Source organism: Danio rerio, chromosome 10 (assembly GCF_052040795.2).
Source record: "Danio rerio strain M-AB ecotype USA chromosome 10, GRCz13ab, whole genome shotgun sequence".
NCBI classification, from domain to species: Eukaryota; Metazoa; Chordata; class Actinopteri; order Cypriniformes; family Danionidae; genus Danio; species Danio rerio.
In genome coordinates, this window is record NC_141030.1 from 33,433,333 (window position 1) to 33,442,613 (window position 9,281).

Below are 9,281 nucleotides of genomic sequence, written 5' to 3' on the forward strand. Positions count from 1 at the left end.
AAAGCATTTGCGTAAACGTAGTATAAAGATCTCTGAATTTAATTTATTTTTATTGACGCTTGTTTATGTTAAGGCATGCTTTACACTCGTGTTCATGACTTCTCGTCCACATATTCTGAGTGCATACTTCTGTCATTCGTGCCCTTTCCATGTATAGTTGAGAGAAGATCCCCGTCCTTCTACATTAATAGCGAAGCTCTCGCCATTCATGGAAACTACAAATGCCAAAAGCCATTAACTCTGCTCACTCGTTTCAAATGCGGGATGGGGGGAGGGATTTATTTGTTGCAATATTTATTGGGAGATGTTACAGCACGGTTCTGTGGCAAGAGTCTTTTGACCTACTGGTCACCACTTGCCTTAAAAAATAATAGGGGAGGGCGGGGGAGATGAGGCTTTTCGGGCCAGATAGACATTTTTTACGCTTTCTTGAAGACTGAGCACTTTTGTATATTTGAGAAATTATTCACAGATTGTGTTCAACCAGATGGTGGACACAGAGGGGGATTTTCAGAAGAGAGAGAGACTGACTATCACAGTGAAGCTCTTCATGGTGTAATATGAATTTTTTTTTTGGAATAACAATCGATAATGTGTATGTTATTATGACGATGTAAACCATGGATGGCATCTGACTATCAGAATATAAATTGAACAATTAAAATGCTGTGAAATTCTTGTTTCTCTTCGACACGTGTAGATTTGCTTTTCTCCTTGTACTTTCGGCTGTTCTATCATCTGTAGCATATCATTTATTTATTTTATAATGCACACAATAAGGCATAGATTTTGAATACCCTAGATTTGCATTTATTTGGTAACAGAAAGTGCATCTCGGTTAAGTAGCTTCATTGAGAATCAAAACCCTGCAGATTGTACGCACTCCAACGAGGCTTTCTGAAGCCTCACGGTGCTCATCGTCTGATTTGGTCCATTAATTCCAATTGAATGTTCAGCTTAGTCGAACGTGCTGCAATGGAGTTGTTTTTGTCTCAGGGTTGCCAGATAGGGCTTAATCACTGATATTAAACCTTCGGATCTGAGTGCATCGGTTTATCACACAAATCTCCAATGTTTTCCTCCTGATACCTGCGTTTGCATTCGGTCTTCTGTTCTGTCCTGAGAGTTCCTTCTGTGATTTATTTGTCCCCAAATGGGTGATGCAAACTATTTTCAATGCACTGTTTGTTTGTTTATTTATTTATGTATTTGGTTTTCTAAATCCCAAATCATGTGCAATTGTGTATATAAGTATCTGTTTGCACTTATTGTAGTTGTATAGGAGATCTTTAATTAACACTGTCCCCAAAACTCTCTGTTTTTTTGTTTTTTTTCTATTTATATCACAGGAGATTAAAGTTAAATTATTAAACACTTACATCCCCTTCTGTTTGTAGGTATCATTTCCCAGCATTCCATGGGTTTACCGATTTAAGCACACTTGGGTAAGGTGAGACTGTAAAGGTAACCTCACTTGTCTGTAAAGAGGAAAGTAATTTTCGTTTCACTCTTCGTCTGTTGGCTTTTCCGAAGGATATACAAAGAAAGGAACCTGTCGTTTGCATCTTGTTACAGTTTGTATTCCTGGTTGCTTTGAGGAATCCTAATAAAGACATTGTTTTAGGTAAATGTGAAGATACTTCACTCTATCAAGTGGTTGATTGACAGCTGTCTTTCAAACGCTGCTTTGGTCTCGTTATTCAATTCAATTCATGCTTCAGTAGCGCTTTCACAATGTAGATTGTGTCAAAGCAGCTTAGCGTAGAAGTTCTAGTAAATCGAAACAGGTTTCAGAGTTGAAGTTCAGTTTAGTTCAGCTCAGTGTGGTTTCATTTTCACTGCTGAAAGTCCAAACACAAGTCCCAACCAAACAAGCCAGTGGCGACGCTGGCGAGGAACAAACTTCACCAGTTGACAAAAGTGAAGGGAAAAAAAAACCTTGGGAGAGACCAGGTTCAGTTGATCATGACCATTTCTCTTCTGGTCAAACCTCCTGTGTGGAGCTGCAGTCTAGGCTGCAGTTATGCAATCTGAGAGTTTGTTTGTAGACCAATGGTGAGGCTACAGGCCTACTCAGATAATCAAGAAATCAAATGTAACAAAATTTTGTGATCAGTAAATGCAGAAGCTGTCGATCTTAAGGATCAGTCCATTCTAAATATGATTTTCTGTAAAACTATCCTTAATTGGTTATTATGCCATAGTGAGATGGGAATTTTCAGGCACTTCATGATCTGATTCCAATTATGGGAGTCACAATCTGATTCCAAAGCCTGATATTTTTCTATGTTAAAATAAAGTTTGGTCTTTATGCTTTTTGATTTTAGTTAGTATGTCTTTATGAAAGTATTTCCATCTTTAAAATGAGAATTTCTTTATCATAGCATTTATATTGGGGATACAAACTATGGAAAATACTTACAATATGTGTCCACATGTCTAAAATATTCTGAAGTTGTTATAGGTAGCATAAGATTCACGCTGTTTTTAAAGACAAAAAGGGTCACACTTTACAATAAGGTTCATTAGTTAATGTTAATTAATGCATTTACTAACATGAACAAACAATTAACAATACATCTACTACTGTATTTGTTCATGTTAGTTAATGTTAGTACAGTTGTTCATTGTTAGTTCATGTTAACTCATGGTGCATTAACTAATGTTAACAAGCATGGACTTGGATGTTAATAATGCATTAGTAAATGTTCAATAATGATTAATAAATGCTATTTATGTGTTGTTCATGATTATTTTTATATTAGTAAATGCATTAACTAATGAACCTTATTGTAAAGTGTTACCACAAAAAATATATATAACATAAATGCACATCAGTAACTAACTTTTTAAATCTATGTCCCTGTAAGAAAACATTGTAAATAATTGAAAATCTAGCGACCTCAATATTCGAACTCTTGGGAACAACTGTGGTCAGTTCACAGGACTGTGTTCTCTGGAATTCTCTCAAGCTCATTACCGTAAAGTTGACTTGATTCCAACTCTCCTCAACTCTCAAACCGGCGAAGATGCACCATGACGCTCCTCACCCCTTACTGCTGGCTCCCATTGAATATGAGTGAATTAAGTTCTGGCTACTTTGACGCTCTCTCCGCTTTCAGTGTAAACACATCGATAATGAAAAGCTTTCAATTTACAGTGGTTCGATTTTTCAATTGTGGTGTAAATAAATAAAATTTTTAACCGTGTCAAAAACACCTCAGTCTCTTTAAATGAAAATGGGCTCTGGTTTACCTTGGTCCTCTCTAATCTAGTCTTAAGGTACCAAAACAAGCACCAACTCAAACAGCACTTTGCTGATCCTCGAACTACCACTTCCTCCTGTCTGAATCACTGACATGGAGTATTTGAAGCTGATTGCACATTATAATGACAAAATCCGATATTACGACACATCATCTCATGCACTTTTAATCATTTATCCTTGTTTGATATCGCAGCCCTCCATTATCATTGTAGAATGCAGTCAAACATGCTTATGAACATGGAAAAACTGACACTGCTGGATTAGATTTTTCTGTTAGAATTTGTTTATTTTGTTAATATGGTCAATATTAAAAATACAACACCACAGACAAACATACCTCTGCACCTGAAGGATGATGATCTGATATTGTGAACACGGGTGAACTGAAGGTAGCTAGATAGTCCAGCTTCGTATTGGCCAAGGTTTGAAAAGTAGTCCATCAAAAAAGTTTGCGCACACACAAGTAAGCTTTTGCCTTCTCTTTCTGGGAAATTCCTTCATAAATAAAATTAAAGGCGATTCAATCTGCAATGGCAACACCTGATAATAAGGGACTAAGCTGAAGGAAAATGAATGAATGAATTTAAAATTAAAGCTGTTTCACTGTTGCCACTTCTGAAGCTAGGATTGTGTGTAAGGATGCCTGTGATCCTGTACATCCATATATAGCGCAGGATGCATGCCAGGATTGCTGCATTGTACAAACGCAAAAACTAAAGGCACCTTCATAAGCTGCTTTGCTATCTGTTTACAAAAAGTGATTGAAGTTGGGCAGAATCCATATTTTGCTTTGAGTTTGGCACATTAAAAAACTACCTTGTTTTGTCAAAACCAACAGATCAGATCAAATGATGGCATATTTAAAACTCAGACTGTTTCTAACAAACTGGCTGCATTTGTTTCCAACTTTTTAGAGCTGGCAGATACAACACTAAATACACACACACAAAAAAATCGACAAAGAGAAAATTTAATCCGATTTCACCTTTAAAGCCTTAGCGTTATCTTTAGTTCGGAGCTACAATAAATTAAAATGCAAAAAGGAAAAATCCAGCATCTGTAGTTTATGTATTATATTAAATGCTTTATTCTCATTGATAGATAATGTGGGACCTGGGGGATGAGGCGGAGACTTATTGACGGGACCCACAGAGAACCAGCAGGGGGGGACAGGCCGAACCCCTACTGTAGATAATGGTCAACGCTAGGCCATTAACAGCCTTGGTGGATACTGAGGCCACACTTTCTACAGTCACGAAGGGGTCAGTGACTGATGATATGTTGTCAAGCAAGACAATTGAAGTAATAGGTTCTCTGGGGAAGCAGAAAGATGGCCAGCTACAAAAACCAATACCCGTCACCGTGGCTAACCAGCAACTAAGCCACAGTTTTCTCTACTCAACAACTGTGCCTGTGGCCCTTCTGGGGAAAGATTTATTAGTTAAACTGGGAGCCAGCATATTGGGTTCACCTGATGGGGTTATCATCACCTTCCCTAATGAGATGGACAGTGGTTACTGTCCACATGCAAGTAGTGGGAGGGTGCTGATATCTACTAGGTGGAGCTGGACAACACAGGTTGAAGCCCTGACAGTTTGTTCTCCCTATACAACCTTTGGAAACCCAGGATTAACCAATTAGGTATTCACTTACCACTATCTGACCCCCTACACTGCACACTGTTCTATGACAGAAACGATAAATTATACTATGAAGATGAATGCTTGTCACTAGTGGGCATAAAATGGGTGTTACAGGGAAAGGGTCTACTAATTGGCAAAGAGGGGGTGGTCACCCAAATTAACCGATGAACAATAAAAAAGGTATGAGATGGCTGACACAGCTTTACCACATGTTTCAGTTGTCATAAATCCAGTGCATGAAGCCGAGGAGTTGGGAACAATGACAAAACTGAAAGTCGCAAATTGGAAAAAAAAAAAAAATCTAATGTTACGTAAGCCTTATATTAACCATAAAAAAGCCTATAATAACACACTTAGTCATATCAGTTAAGAATTAAACCTAATTTACTTTCTGACATTTCAAAAACAATATAGAATAGTTTCAATTATGAATGCCATACATAAATAATCGACTTTTCTGTGATTGTGCACCTATCACTGAATTGGGTTTAAAAAAAAATAAATAAATAAATAATAATTAAGGTCTGTCTTGACTGGACTGTAATTGACATCTCCTCCTAGAGTTCTGAGTTTGCTGATGGCTGTTGTTTTAGAGCAGATGATGGAAGTCTGAGGACAGGTTAGGGCATATAAATTGGAAAAGTCTTTAGATACCTATGGTTGAATCACTTAAGTTAGCAAAAGATTTAAGGGTTAACATCTAACTTGAATGCGCATATGTGGGTACAGCTGTACATGTCAAATTGCCACAGTGGCGGAGGTCTGGTTTCTTTACCTCCTTGGGTCGACCTATCTCAGGAACAGAAAACTGTTGAGCATTCTTTTAGTCTGGCTCATTTTCATGGTACTGCCGGCATTAAATATAATTATAGATATGACAGAAAATTGGCTAAAATCTGTGTACACACTAAAATGAACTGACTGAATGTTTTGCCTATTGCATTAATGTCTATACATTCTTCTGCAACAGGACCCGACTTCACACCTTTTGAGCTTTTGACAGGTCGACAGTATCCTGGCCAGAGTTCTGCGCTGTCCCTGGAAAGCATTTCCACCATTGTCACCAAGATGTTATCATGACAAACTAACTTCTTTGATTGCAGCTTTTGTCTTTTTAGGTTACTCCTGACAAACAATCTAAGGAACCAGTGGCCAATGCTGCTGATTGGGTAGACCTTTGCCTGTTTAAGAGGAAGTGGAGGGAGCCCACATGGTCTGAACCATACAAAGTCATTGCCAGATTGTCCCATTGTGTTAAGGTTGCTGGGTGATACCTGGTACCACCTCTAATCCTGTGTTGCATGTAATAAACCTAACCATTCTCTTGCAGAAATTAGAGTGGACCTGACTTCTCAGGTCCAAGAGAGGGAGACTCAAATTATACGAGACACTGACACTAACAGACTTGCAACACACACAACCAATTACTCGCTGCCACTCTGACAAATAGAAAATTAAAAATTGAACAAAATTGAACACCTATTTCAAACACTGGACAATGAACCATTAGCTCACTGTGTAAGTGCTGATTGTGCTTTTGGGGCTGATATAGCAAATCAATTCAGAGAAAGATACAGTGTAAAAAGATTGAAATTAAATTTAAACAACCAAGACAGGATTATCTTTCATCTGGTGACAAAAAATTGACTACTAACAAATTAACATATGAAGACTTTAAAGCCAGTCTGATTTAGATTAAATATTAGTGTCTGTTATTCAGAGTGAGCAGTGTGTCTGTACCCCGGCTTGGGTGTTGCCTGGACAAACCGGACTTCACCACAGTTTTGCAAATAATCAATGAAGTGTTTTCTGATGTTAATATGCTGATCACAATCTACAGTTTATAAATTAACCCCTATATCCTTTAAGGGTTTGAAATTTTTTAAATATTATTTTTATATTTAAATATTATTATTATTATTTTTTTAAATATTATATGACATGTGATAGTTCTTGCTTTAAATAGTTGCAGAATTGAAAGTGTTACTGCATCTCATCTGATTCACCCTTAGGAGTGGCCCTTGAATTGGTAAGAATTGTCACAGTCAGAGAACAACATTTGAGTTGTTGTGTAGCTCAGTGGTTCCCAAAGTGGGGTCCATGGGACATTGACAGGAGTTCTTTCCAAAATCAAATTAATTTTATTAAAATATCAGAATTATTCAGCGGGTTATTTTAACCATAACCCGCTGAAGATAAAAATAAAAAACAACAACATGCAAATGAAAAGTCATCAGCCTTTCAATTATTATCATCATTTTTTCATAGGGTTGGTGTGTTTACATTAGATTAACACTGAAATAACGTCAGCTGCAGCATATTGATTTTATAGCACCAGGTTAAACGTTCTGACACCTTTATAGCAGTCAATTACATTAAAAATAAAAAAAACAAGATACTAATCATACTACTTTAGCATTGTTATTACTTTAGCATCACCTAAAACTGGTTCGTTTACCCCTAGAGAGGGAGCATACAACTGTTTCAATTTTAATATGTGAAAAAAAAAAAAAAAAAAGACGTTCTTCTTATATAACATGGCCCTGGACGAATCGGTGACTAGGGCCCTGGAAGGACTGAGGGCTTTGTCTAATGAGATGCAGGAACACTGAGGTATTAATAACCCCATTGATAAGTTGTTTACTGATATGTTTGGGAATTAAAAGGGGGTAATAATATTGATTATGCATCCTCTGGAGATATTTTTGAGGATGTTGGTTACTTTTGGTAGTTGTTGCATACCATGTTTTAGGTCATTGTGTAACAGAATGATTGTTGCAGCAATTAAGAAGAAAGAGGCTCCGCCTCCTTACAGTATGCCACTGCTGGGAATAAGAGATGTTGACTCTAAGGAAGAAGAAGCAGAAGTGTGATCTCTAAAGAGATCAAGAGGGGGAATTGAAGGAATAAAATTACAGTCTAATGCTTCTTTTGAATTACATATATGTGCTCATGCTTATAATGCATATGTGTTTGCTTGAACCATGATAATCTATTGAGCCCACACAATGATATGATGAGACATTCTGTTTGACCTTAAAATGAGACAGGAACTTTCCACACCTATAATGTCAAATAACTAAATCTGTAACAAACAAGTCTTGCAGAAAGTCCCTGTCTGGGTTGCAGCTGTGACGTGTGACTTTTCTATACAGAAAGGAGAACTGGAGCAGATGAGGAAAATATTGCTTTATTGTCTTACTAATCACTCTTTTCTTTTGATATATATTTTTGCTATTGGAGGAATATACTCCCATTTGCCTCACTATTCATAATTTACAATATGTGTTTTTGTCAGATATGATGATGTCTCCTGATATAGCGTACTTCTACTTAACCCCTGTTATAATGTGTTTCTAACTAACTGCTAAAACCACAAGAGCTGTGTGTGGGTGCTGGCTGGAGACAGATCTGCAAAAGTGCTTCCCCTAGATGGGTGCATACACAGGTCAAGAGTTCATAGACAGGACTAGAAGGAAAAGCAGATGTGGTAGATGCAGCATTTTTATACTGCTTTCTGTGTATGCGTGATGTATGATGCTTTAATAAAATTGATATTATCCTGATAATTCTATTAGGAATTTATGATGCTCAGCTGTGCTTTGATGATTTTTTGCTACAGTTGCTTGCTGCACCCCAGATGTCAGTAGTGTCAAGTATGTCAAGGAGAAGGGATACTTTCACCTGCCCTTTTGTTTCTGTGTGCAGAGGTATCTCTGTGTGCAGACCACAGACTTTTGAGAGATGATTCTGCCTGAAAACAGCTGATGGCAACAATAGAGATTGGGGGTAACTGATCAGAGGAGTGGCCAAAAAGATTGAACGCTGCTGATGGATAAAAGGAGGGAGTCGAGAGAGTTCGAGAGCTTTTTGGACATCCAGACTGCTTGGCTGACGGTTCTTCAAAAGCCCAGGATCCTGACCTTCGCTTTATTCACTTATGCTCGATAAATAAATTCATTGATTTTGATTAATTGACTCCTGACCGATTATTGAATTGGGGTGGACTAAGGCAAGTGAGAAATAGTCCAACAATAAACATTGTAAGGCGTGCGTTTATTTTCAGATAAATGCACAGTTACAGTAGTTCCAATCAGGTCTAACCCATTACATGCCTTATGAATATGCAAACGATTTAGACAGCCTGCAGTCAAAAAACAAGACAAAAGGCTTGCAAATGAGATTTAAAAAAAGTCCCACACATGGGAGCTGTGACAAAACCTGACAAATACTTTGAAATACAACATCTAAACAATGTCTGTATATGTGACTGCTGTCCATGGAATTATTAGGATATAATGCACAGCGAAAAATGTACTCTAATGCATTACCAATTCTGATGTGCCATTGTCCGTTATTACATACTGTAA

General features: G+C 37.4%; 1 long non-coding RNA gene across 1 annotated transcript; it reads right to left on the reverse strand.

The window, feature by feature from the left end:
- Positions 1-1,093: 1,093 nt before the first annotated feature.
- LOC147842120 (uncharacterized) lies at positions 1,094-5,401 on the reverse strand. Its single transcript, XR_015501300.1, has 2 exons — positions 2,419-5,401; positions 1,094-2,273 (listed from the first exon to the last, which is right to left on the reverse strand). It is a non-coding gene; the product is annotated as an uncharacterized LOC147842120 (long non-coding RNA).
- Between the last annotated feature and the right edge of the window lie 3,880 nt (positions 5,402-9,281).